General features: G+C 42.4%; 1 protein-coding gene across 11 annotated transcripts in view; it reads right to left on the reverse strand.

The window, feature by feature from the left end:
* Positions 1-7,910, reverse strand: part of ZNF438 (zinc finger protein 438) — a 239,376-nt gene extending 231,466 nt beyond the window's left edge. For all 11 annotated transcript variants that reach the window (XR_010751696.1, XM_066386893.1, XM_066386891.1 and 8 more), the window contains exon 1: positions 7,433-7,910. The gene's annotated coding sequence lies outside the window, so the exon portion shown is untranslated. The remainder of the gene's footprint in view (positions 1-7,432) is intronic.
* Positions 7,911-11,935: the final 4,025 nt, after the last annotated feature.

Below are 11,935 nucleotides of genomic sequence, written 5' to 3' on the forward strand. Positions count from 1 at the left end.
GTGGAGAAGCAAATGGGCGCTTCTCCTATGTGCCCTGGCCGGGAATCGAACCCGGGTCCTCCGCACGCTAGGCCGATGCTCTACCGCTGAGCCAACCGGCCAGGGCTAAGGTAATCATTTTTAAATTTGCTTATATTATATACATTTGTACAGGAATTTGGATTTTATAAGTTATCGTTCATATTTCATGTGATGCTATATTTCAGATGGGTCAATATTAGAGTGGTTTCCACTGTCTTCAAATAAAGGCCTTATCATCACTTCTGCTCTGCTAGGAGCTATCTGACACAACAAAATGATCATCCACCTGCCCTCGCTGGGCCTGACTTTACAAGGTGACAAAGCCTAAGGCCATTTAAGATGAAATCCTACTTTATACCATATCTAATGTTCTTGAGACTAACAGTGATTGTGGTAAAAAGAAATACTAATCATTTCAACTCCATTAAATTTAGGGAAGACACAGTAGCAGATTAAAAATTTTGTGAACTGCAAAATGAGCTGGCACGTCACCCCTACAGTATATTTGTGGAAGGTTCCCATTTACAGTTTGGTGGATTTGGTTATTCAGATCAACTCTCCCACTGAAAGCTAAAAAAGCTAAACAAAAAATAATTTTGTATACTGTAAGAAAAAAAAACAAACCTCTGAATTTAACTAGAAAATCTATAATAGTATTATTTATCTAATCTTATAATGGCTCAAATTTGAAATTCTTATGTTAGGAAAGAATAAAATTGTGAGAAATGAATTGAGGTATACCAGTGATTTTCAACCTTTTTTGAGCCGCCGCACATTTTTTACATTTACAAAATCCTGGGGCACACCACCTACCAAAATGATACAAAATGACACTCTAACACAGTACATATTATACATATAGTTAAAAATATAGTTTCTAAATGTATTTATACTCACTTAGTGTGAAACCTGGGCCTGTTTCGATGAACACGAAAGGGATATCCTGGCAGGAATGGTAGAAAGACACACATGAAGCTCTTCCTCAACAGTTCTCAGTCTCTCTCTGTTTTTAGTTTTTATCGCAGTCAAGCTTGAGAAGCTCAGCTCACATAGATATGTGGTTGAAAACGGGAGCAATGTCAAAATAGCTTTGTTGGCCAGAATGGGGAACTCCTTGGCAACAGATAACCAAAAACTGTCCAAAGGAAGATCAGCAAACTTTAGCTTTAAAGTTAAATAACATTGTGATGCATTGTATATCACCCTTTTGCGGGGGCCTCTTTTAAAAAGAAAAAGGTCAAATATCTATATACACCATCAGGATAGACATAACCAGCTGAGGCTGAGGCTTCATCTAGTGGTGGAAACATTTACCTCCAGTCCTGACCAGGATTAGAAATCGGGACCATGGGGAGAAGTAACAGCTTCAACTACTCGCAGCGGCCACACAATGACAAGTGCGTGGCAGCCCGAGCGGGGACCTTCCTGGGTGTGGATGAGAGGCGGCCTAGTATTGGTTCATCGCTAGTGGTCGGGATGAATCCTAGAAGGTGACTGGTCAGTGAGCATTCCCTGTGCCTCCACTCTTCCTGTCGCTGATAGCTGGAGGGATTGTGAGGGGAATGTTTATGTTCGGATGGAGGCGGCTGGCGGCAGGCCGGATAAATAGCCTCCACGGGCCGTAACCAGCACGTAGGCCATAGTTTGGGGACCCATGTTTAATTTCCCCACGGCACACCTGACCATGTCTCGCGGCACACTAGTGTGCCGCGGCACACTGGTTGAAAAACACTGAGGTATACTATGACCTGAGAGCAAAACACAGAAATAAATGTAATCTATAATTATACCTATGACATATAGCACCAGATCATATTTCTGTGACAAAAAACATAACTCAATGTTGAAGAGACGATCAGCAGAGAAACTCAAACTTATTTCATTATGTGGAACTTTGGCATGAAAGATTGAAACTGGTGGAAACTTGCCTAAATACTTCACACAGCCCCTCCATCACCCTGTTATGTAAGCTGCAGCTTCTCAAGCCAACTCCCTTATTTCACTAGTGAGCCCTATCAACACTGAGGTAATAGAACTGGAAAAACTCATCACTCCACAATGATAGTCAAATATCAGAATATATTTCATTTGGTAAAAATGTATCACTGCCAAATAAAACTAGTGCAAATATAGTAAAATATGCAAGATTCTGAGGAATTCTTTTGTTGAAGATAACTGGGAGAGCCTCAGATTCATCCTGCAATTGCTTAGGCATTCACTTGCTCCTCGGACCTTTTCCTGCCCCATTCCTTAAGTATCTGGGGCCGAGGTGGCTGCAGGAGGCTAGAATGAACTAATAATAAGCATGTGTTCATGCAGTTAGTCTACTCTAGTTTTATTCCCACAGGCTTTCCTCACACTCAGCTCCTCCAGGAAGAGTGCTGGTTTTTTTTCTCATCTCTGAATTCCCAAAACCTAACCAAATATCCTGCCTCTAACATCATCCCTAACTTCTACCATATGGCGAGCTCTGGATTAAAGACTAGAGAAGTAAAAGAGATACCTACCTCACCCTCATGGAACCTTATGGAGGGGATATTGAACAGAATCAAGTAATAAATGCCCACTTAGCACAGCTCCATTGCCTATGTTCTTTTTTCCCACTGTCAACAAGGCTTAGATGAGGAACAAAACAGGTTTTATCTTCAGAAATAGAAATGTGTGTCTCCAGCCCTGACCAGCCTGAGTTCTATATTCATATATCCAGCTGCCTATTCAGCATGGCAGCGTGGAAGTAATTACAGGGATTCACTGCATGAGCTCTGAAGCCAGACTACTTGGGTCTGAGCCCCAGTTCCAACACTCACCAGCTGGGTGACTTCGGGAAAGTCACTTTTAACCTCTCCATGCCTGTCTTCTACAGTGTGTCCGTAAAGTCATGGTGCACTTTTGACCGGTCACAGGAAAGCAACAAAAGATGATAGAAATGTGAAATTTGCACCAAATAAAAGGAAAACCCTCCCAGTTTCTGTAGGATGATGTGGCAGCATGTATGCATGCGCAGATGATGATGTAACACCGTGTATATAGCGGAGCAGCCCATGGCCATGCCAGTCGAGATGTGGACGGTACAGAGGAAAGTTCAGTGTGTTCTGTGGCTCGCTAAATTCAAATCCGTGACCAAAGTGCAATGTGAATATCGGCGCGTTTATAACGAAGTGCCACGACATTAATCATTTAAAACAGAGAATCACAGACGTTATTCACTCTATTACACCAGATATCCTTACCCGTGTGTGGCAAGAACTTCACTATCGTTTGGATGTGTGTAGGGCAACAAATGGAGCCCACATCGAACTGCACTGAATAAGTATGAAACTGGGAGAGTTTTCCTTTTATTTGGTGCAGATTTCACATTTCTATCGTCTTTTGTTGCTTTCCTGTGACCGGTCAAAAGTGCACCATAACTTTACGGACACACTGTATTTGTAAAATGGAGACTATAATGATTCATAACACGTACGTACAACTGTTTTAAAGATTAGATAAATTGATATGTAAAAATTTATGCTTAGCATCCTGTCTACTGCAGTGTATGTTTACGTAGTGCTTACTATTATTATTGGTAGCACCAGTACTAGTGTTACTAAATCTATCAGGCATCTGACACTTGTCCATGACAGAATTCATAATTTCCCTCTCAAACCCCTTTCCCTTCTTCATAAACAGTACCACTACCTTCCAGTTGTTCCAGCCTAAAACACTAACATTTCAGTAAGTCCACACCAGCAACTCTACCTTCAAAAGTATATCACGAATTTGACTACTTCATACCATCTCTACAACTACCTGCCCTAACCCGAGACACTGCCAAGTGCACCAACAGTAGCCCATCTTCCCATCTTCAATGCTCCCCATTCTATGGCCCTACAGTTAGTTCTCCATCCAATAGAACTAAAATCAGATGCTATTCCCTTGATACAAACCTTCCAATAATTTCCCACCACACTTAAAAAAACATCTTTTCTTCACCCAGCATACAAGGGCCCCCATAGTCTGCCTGACCCTCTAACATCATCTGTCACCACCTTCCCCTTTTCTGCTGAGTTCTCAACAGTGTGCCCTTGATACGCTTTGGCACTTCAGGCTTGTTTCCACCTCAGAGTTTTGGTCCATCATTGTTCCTACTGTGAGGCAGTACAGTATTTTTGTTTGGGGCATAGACTCTAAGGTGGGATTGCCCAAATTTAAATACTGTCTCTAAGATTGGGGGGTGGGTTCTGGAGGGGTGTAGGGATTGGAAAAAAAGGGGGAAAAAAATTAAAAAAAACTCATGGACATGGGACAACAAACAGTGTGGTGATTTCTAGGGGGAAAAGAGGTGGAGAAGGGTATGGGAGGATAAATGGTGATGGGTGAAGACTTGACTTGGGGTGGGGTCAACACACAATACAGTGTACAGATGACATGTTATGGAACTGTGCACCTGAAATCTATGTAATTTTGTTAACCAGTGACACCTCAATAAATTCAATAAAAGGAAAAACACATGCAAAAATAATAATAATGTATCACATTTTAGCTGTGCAAATTTAAGCAAATTCTTAACCTTTCTAAATCAGTTTCCTCATCAATAAAAATGGGAATATGAGTGCTAACTTCATAGGGTTGTTGTAAAATTTTAATTTTTGGTTAGAAGAGTGCCTCACAAATAAGTTTTACATAAGTGTTTAATGGCTATTATTTTTTCCTGAAATGTTCCTTCCTCAGGCTTTTCTTCCACTTCAACTGACTCAACTGTCACCCTCCTTGAAAGGTCTTCCCTGATAGACCCTATCTAAAACAACCTGCCCTGTTCTCCCACTGTCTGTTATCTTCTTTTACTTCATTGTATGTAACACTATTTGAAAAATTACGTACTTACTTGCCGACTTCTCCACTAGAACATTAGCTCCTCTAGGTTGTAGACTTTGTCTTCTTTGTTGCTCTAGTTCTAGTTCTGACTCAGAACCTGACTTTGCACACATCTCTCATTTCTCTTATCCAGGTTAGAGAACTACTGCAAATTTCTTAATAACAATACCATACTTAGACAGCCTTTCATTTTCACACTCATGGTCTCATTTGATCCTTGAAAAAGCAACAGCAGATATACCATCCTCTCCTATTTTAGAGAGAAGAAAAAAAAATTCCAAGTTTGAGTGACTTGTCTTTAGACACAGAAGTAGTGACCAACAGAACAAAAATTAGGACCCTTGCTTTCTAAGCCTCCTCAAATTTAAATGCAAGGATCTTATACCCTTGAACTGAATTTACATAAATGTGATCTTCCAGTCTCCTGAGGTATATACAATATTCTTTCCTTCAAAGTTCCTGACAAATATTTGTCCCTGAATTTGAGAAGTACCACAATATAGTACAAAATTATCAATAATGTATCAACCCTTGAGAGGCCAAAAATTCAAGCAATAAGATATGATGATTGGCCCTGGCCGGTTGGCTCAGCGGTAGAGCGTCGGCCTGGCGTGCAGGGGACCCGGGTTCGATTCCCGGCCAGGGCACATAGGAGAAGTGCCCATTTGCTTCTCCACCCCCCCCCCTCCTTCCTCTCTGTCTCTCTCTTCCCCTCCCGCAGCCAAGGCTCCATTGGAGCAAAGATGGCCTGGGCGCTGGGGATGGCTCCTTGGCCTCTGCCCCAGGTGCTAGAGTGGCTCTGGTCGCAGCAGAGCGACGCCCGGGAGGGGCAGAGCATCGCCCCCTGGTGGGCAGAGCTTCGCCCCTGGTGGGCGTGCCGGGTGGATCCCGGTAGGGCGCATGCGGGAGTCTGTCTGACTGTCTCTCCCCATTTCCAGCTTCGGAAAAATACAGAAAAAAAAAAAGATATGATGATTGTATGTTCCAAGTTTACATAGCAAAATCCCTGAAACTCAGTGTATCCGTATTGAGTGTAACATACTAGTTTCAACACTCTAAACAGTTTCCTCTGCAAAACCCAGACAAAGGGGACCTGTAATTGCCAAGTTCATTGTGATAATGGTACCAATATTTTTTTCTTTCTTTCTTTTTTAGAAAGAAAGAGAGAGAGATGGAGGGCCAGGAATAGAGAGAGATGAAAAGCACCAACTTGTAGCTGCGGTGCCTTAGTTGTTCAATGATTGCTTTCTCATGTGTGCCTTGATGGGGGGGGGGGGGCCTCCAGCTGAGCCAGTGACCCCTTGCTCAAGCCAGCAACCCTGGGCTTCAAGCCAGTGATCATGCAGCATGCTCAAACTAAACTAACAGTTTTCCAATCTGGGTCCTCAACATCCCAGGTCTAAGCCCTATGCACTGTGCCACCGCCCGGTCAGGCAAAGTACCAGTTATTTCTTGATCCCTATTCTACCAAGCTGTTACAATAATAGTTCCAGTGGTAGTCAACCTGGTCCCTACCACCCACTAGTGGGAGTTCCAGCTTTCATGGTGGGTGGTAGTGAAGCAACTAAAGTATAAATAAAAAGATAGATTTAACTATAGTAAGTTGTTTTATAAAGATTTATTCTGCCAAATAGCGAAAATCCGATATAAAGTACTTGGTAAGTAATTATTATATGCTTTAACTTGCTGTACCTCTGCTTTATAAATTTTATAAAGTAAAGTTACTTCCCTACTTTATAAATCACCATTACTGTGGAACCGATGGTCAGTTAGAAAATTTTACTAACAGAGATACAAAAGTGGGCAGTAGGTATAAAAAGGTTGACTACCCCTGGTTCAGACTATGCACCTGGCTCAGGGGTTGTCTGTGATCAGGTTAGGGTGGGGGGCAAGGTGGAAAAAGGGTCACTATCTACAAGACCATTGTCCAGTGGCCATTGGCCACCACATTCTCAGAATAACTAGTTGTCTTTATACGCTTTCTTCTAGCAAGTTTACATGTTTGCATGACCTCACATGCTCTCACAATTCCTATTCCCATGGGAATGACGAATAGGAAAACCAGAGGCTGCTGTACTGCCATTTTACACAAAAAGGAAAACGAGGCAGGAAGTGGTTATCTTTACAACTTGTCTTCAGCGATGAGGCAACTTATGGGACCGCAAATGAAACCTGGATAGGGAATTTCAGGAGGAAACTATTAGCCTAGACTTAACAATGTCAAACTCGGGATGAAGGGAATCAAAGTCCTTTCTCAATAAAGAAAAAGGGGGGCTCTTCCACTTGGACCTTCTACCTTTGGTAGACCTCGCTCCCAGGCCCATAAAGCCTTCCAGGCCTGAGGTGAGAGGTGCGGCCTCGCCTCCCGGCTCTCCTGGCCCTCCCGCCCCAGGGGGCGTGCTCCCGCTCCGGGCGGGCACCAGACCCTGAACCAGGTTCGGCGGTACCCCCGGTCGCACCAGGACCGAACAACCCACAGTCACTACCAACACCGGGAAGGCGAGCAGCAGAGCCACCCCACAAGCCCGGGTGGCTGCAGGAATCCTCCGAAACTTACAGTTTTGCTAGAGCGTACGCGTCACGACGAGGTGACGTCACGGGACCGGCGTTCGGAAGGTCAACCCGCAGGTCGCGAGAGCACTGGGCCCCCTCGCCTCCGCCCCCAGCGCGGTGGCGGAGACACGCCCCTCTCCTGAGGGACCCGCCCCTGCGGTGGAGTGCTGGGCGCAGGCGCAGAGGGCTTGCATGGTCGCCTGCTGGTGAGCTTCGCGGTTCCGGATGCCCAGGGTCGGGGCTACTCCAGAGAGCTGTGCTCAAAGCGTGTGTGTGATCCGGCACTGAGACAATCAATAGAAGGAGCCAAAGAGCCCCGGAAACACAGCAAACGAGCTGTGTCAGGGTATTTGGGGATGACACCAGAGTTGAGGCAGATTTTCCAGACACTGCAGTCCTTCCCTCACGTGTTCGTTAAAAGTTATCCACGTGTGGAAACAACCAGTTGCGCTCCATCAGGAGCCTGCGCTCCCAGCCGGGAGGGGTCAGGACGCCCCTGGGCCCGCCCCAGGTGACGCTCCAGCCAGATCGGCCCCGCCCCCGGGGCCGCCCTTCCGGCTCCCGCTGGCTGAGCCCGCGCGCGCCGCCGGCTTTGTCGGCCCCGTAGCTTCCTGCTCTTCTTTGAGATTTCGGTCTCTACTCCTCCTACTGCAGTTCCCGTTTTGGCTCGGCCTCAGTTAAATTTAACAAACGGTGATCTGTGTAAACAAATATGTACACTTCTAAGCTAGTGTCAGCTTTCCACCACCTCCCACTCATGTGACGACATCTTCCTGTGCCCAAACCTGGTTTCTGCTCTTGCACAGTTTTACAAACCAGGAGTTCTGGTTAAAAGATGGCTCAGTAGAAGGGAAAATAGGTTAGCAGGTTATTTCTGGTATGTAGGATTCTTAGAGTACTCTTACAAGCATAAAAATAATACATGTTACGGTAAAAAGTGGCTAGGACAAATCTGTCTTGGGGGAAAAATAAATGGGAAAAACAGACCTTGGAAATAAACTCCCAAGTTGAAGGTAGCAAGGACACGTTTGAAAACTTACTTGGATTCACGACAAATGGGTAGATCAGACCTAGGATTTTGCCCGGCATATCCAGTATAAATAAAATCTGAAACAATGGTTCCTTTACACTTTCACTGAAAACATTGTAGTAATTTCATAGGAAAGAACGATGACGGGAATGTTAGCCTTTAACAAGACATTTGAGCTGGTTAAAAATAAACACATGCATTATTCAGGGGGGGGGAAATCTAAGGAATTAAAAGTTTTTTAAATTTCTGTATTTTTAAAAAGTATTTGTACATTTTATATAATTTCATTTGAGGTTTTCTTTTAATTTTTATTTCAACGACAGAGGAAGGCAGACAGACAGACAGGAACTCTGAGCTGTTCCTGTATGTGCCCTGACCAGGGATCGAACCCACAAACCCTGCACTTCAGGACGATGCTCCAACTAATGGGGCTATCCAGCCAGAGCATTTTAAGTTTTAATGATTATTATCAACTAATATAAAAATTTGTGAAGTTTGTATATAATTTTAAACATAATCAAGTTTTGTTCTGTGGAGCAGTTATAGAAAAATTAGCAATTTTTAAAATGTATACATATTTTTAAATAACAATATATTTTCATTCAAAACAATTTAAGGAACTTCTAAGTTGTTAAAAAAAAAAACATTATGTACAGGTTAATAACATTTATATCATCCCAAAAAATTAGAATTCTTTTTTAATGAATATAGACCTGTGAGCCAAAAGTTGCTGTCACCAATCCAATGCCAATAGGAGTTCCCAATATGGGGTGCAGTAAAAGGAGAAACTTTATTCAGACAAACAGTTTGCAAACACATGAAACACAGCCTCCACTATAAACCAAAACTGTTCAGACAGGGAGAAAGGGGAGGCCCACTTATATAAGGATAATGTGTACCATTGGCCCTGACTGGTCAATTTTTATGCAAATGAGGAATCCAAATGAGCACAGTTTGGCTGGTTCAAGTAGCACATTCTGATTGGTAGTTATACCATTGCACTGATTGGCAGTAAACATGCAGATGAGAAGGTAGCTGTGCAGCTTGGATTGGACAGAGCAGGTTTCCACCCATTATTGGAAATACAATTCCAGCTCAGAGGGTTAGGAAGCCTGGCTTCTATGCAGATTTCATCTTTTAGAATCAAGAGAACCCAAATTCTACTCAGCAACCCCCTCACATACTTCTCAGCTCCAGGATCTGGTCTGAGAGATATCTTCCCAAATGATCAACACAATAATCAGGTCACTCCTCCATCCAGAAAGGCCTTTGTCTCCAGCACAAACCCAAGAGTGTACAAATATCCTAACAATATAATAAAAATCCATAAAACAGTTATACAGAATAAAAAAGAGGTTGTTCTGAGAAAGGGGCAATGATAGAGAGCTAGAAAGAATACCCGGGACAGAGATTGGAGAGCTACAGAGGTTTGTATGTTTAATAACCACACAGTCGCACACATGTCTGCTTTCACATGGTTTGCAAAATGTTTCAAATTTCATTTTATTATTTCCCATCCCCCATTCCATTACCTATCTATTCTCCCCCATTTTTTTGGTCTCTACTTCACAGGAACTTCCTCAGAGAAGCTTTCCCTAAACTGTCTTTGCTCTCAGCCTTGGAAATTATTTTAATTTCCTCCTCAGCTAGACTGTAAGCTCTGTGAGAGTAGGAACAATGTTCATCTTGTTCAACTTCAAATCCTCTGCTTATAGCTGAGTACCCTACCCAAAGCAGGTCAGTAAATATGTGTAAAGGAATAAATGGATAATCGACTCAAATTCAAAAACCAGCTAGATTTCTTACTCAAAATACTATTTACTTTCTAAAAAGGAGGGCACTGTGGCAGTGTGTTAATCAAAATAATACTGAGAAGAAAGTTCTTTAGGAGGAAAATATTTTGAATGACACTGCAGCAACACATAACAAAACACTGAATAGGGTCAGTTCTGTTAATAACTGGCTACTTTTGTGCATGTCCAATAACTTCTCCAAACCTCAAAGTGGGTTAGGCTCACTAAATGATATTTATTAGTAAAATGTCCTAATACGGTGTTACCCCTCTAGGAAACTCTGGGAAATGAGGGCAGGTTACCTGGAGCCTTATTTGCATAAAGTCCCATGAAAGGACCTGAGAGGCATTGGGATATAGCAATTAATCCTCCTAAACAAAAGGTATTAGACAAAAGCTTCTCCTAGCCATAGGAGGGTGGGATAGAGGTGTTCAGAGGGAAATGGAGGACAAGTAACTAGTGTCATTGCTCTGAGGAGCCAAGTTCATGATTGCGTACAAGGCGGGGTACATGCTTTTGAGTATAAAGCTGAAAAAATCGAGCTGTCTTGTGGGTGTGTTGGACTGGAGGGCAGGAGAGGAAAGTGTAAGAGAAAGACAAAAGTGTCAAAAAGATTTACAATTTCCCAAGGAAAGAAAACCTCACCTACTACAACACAGCACACAGGAAGGACTGTTTCAGAAACAGGCCTCTAGGTCTTTGTGTCTGATCTTTGTCCTTGGAATCTGTTTTTTTCCCTTATCTCTTGGAAAAGACTTAGTGTCTCTTCAAGTTCTATCATTAATTACTTCTGCTAATACCAGCCAACATTTATCAAGCACTTACTTAAATCAAAAGCACTGCTGAGCATTCCATAAGAAATCTTTATTTAAGCTTCACAACAATTTTTTCTTAGAGGTACAAGAAATCTTATAATTGATGGCATCTTGGATTTAATAGCAAATAACATATTGTATTATAATTACTTATGCTTCTTTCACCTGCACTAATCTATGAGTTCTTTGAAGACAGGAACTGGTTTACTCAATTTTGTGTCCTTAGTACCTAAAATGGTTCCTGGTACATAAAAAGTATTTACCAAATTTCTTGAATTCAGTTGAAAAAAAAATGTCATCATCCTGACAAGGTGACAGGTGGGTACAATCTAGGGAACAAAATCATCACTGTTGTCGCCAGAACTGTTGGTTGTCTCCAAGTCCCCATTGGCCTGGGCAAACAAAGTCACAACTTTTCTGAGTTTTACCCCAGATAAGTTCAATCTAGCTCAAAAAGTATGTGATAGTCCCCCAGCATGCCATTTGCTCTACTTGACAGATTGTCATTTATTATTTACCCGTTATGTTGAATTCAGGTGATTTTTAATCAGTGAAAGCAGTTATATTAAGGCCAAATTAAAGTAATACTTTAAAATCTAATTTGCAAACTCATATTCAATTACATGTAGACTATACACTGAAAATGGTACTCAGTTCACAGAAGTGTTTGATTTGGTCTGCATTGTGTTTTTAAATTTTTTAGTTGACTATCAGAAAATAACACATTTAAAAAGTAAACATTTTGGCTTCTTTTAAAATATCAGAAACTCTGACATTCAGATCATTCTTCATTAGAGGGCAGCTGCCCGGTTCAGAAATAATGTTCCCCATTTTCCCACAGCCCCACATGGAGACTGTAGCCTCACCAC

The sequence above is a fragment of the Saccopteryx leptura genome, chromosome 5 (genome assembly GCF_036850995.1).
Source record: "Saccopteryx leptura isolate mSacLep1 chromosome 5, mSacLep1_pri_phased_curated, whole genome shotgun sequence".
In the NCBI taxonomy this organism is placed as follows: domain Eukaryota; kingdom Metazoa; phylum Chordata; class Mammalia; order Chiroptera; family Emballonuridae; genus Saccopteryx; species Saccopteryx leptura.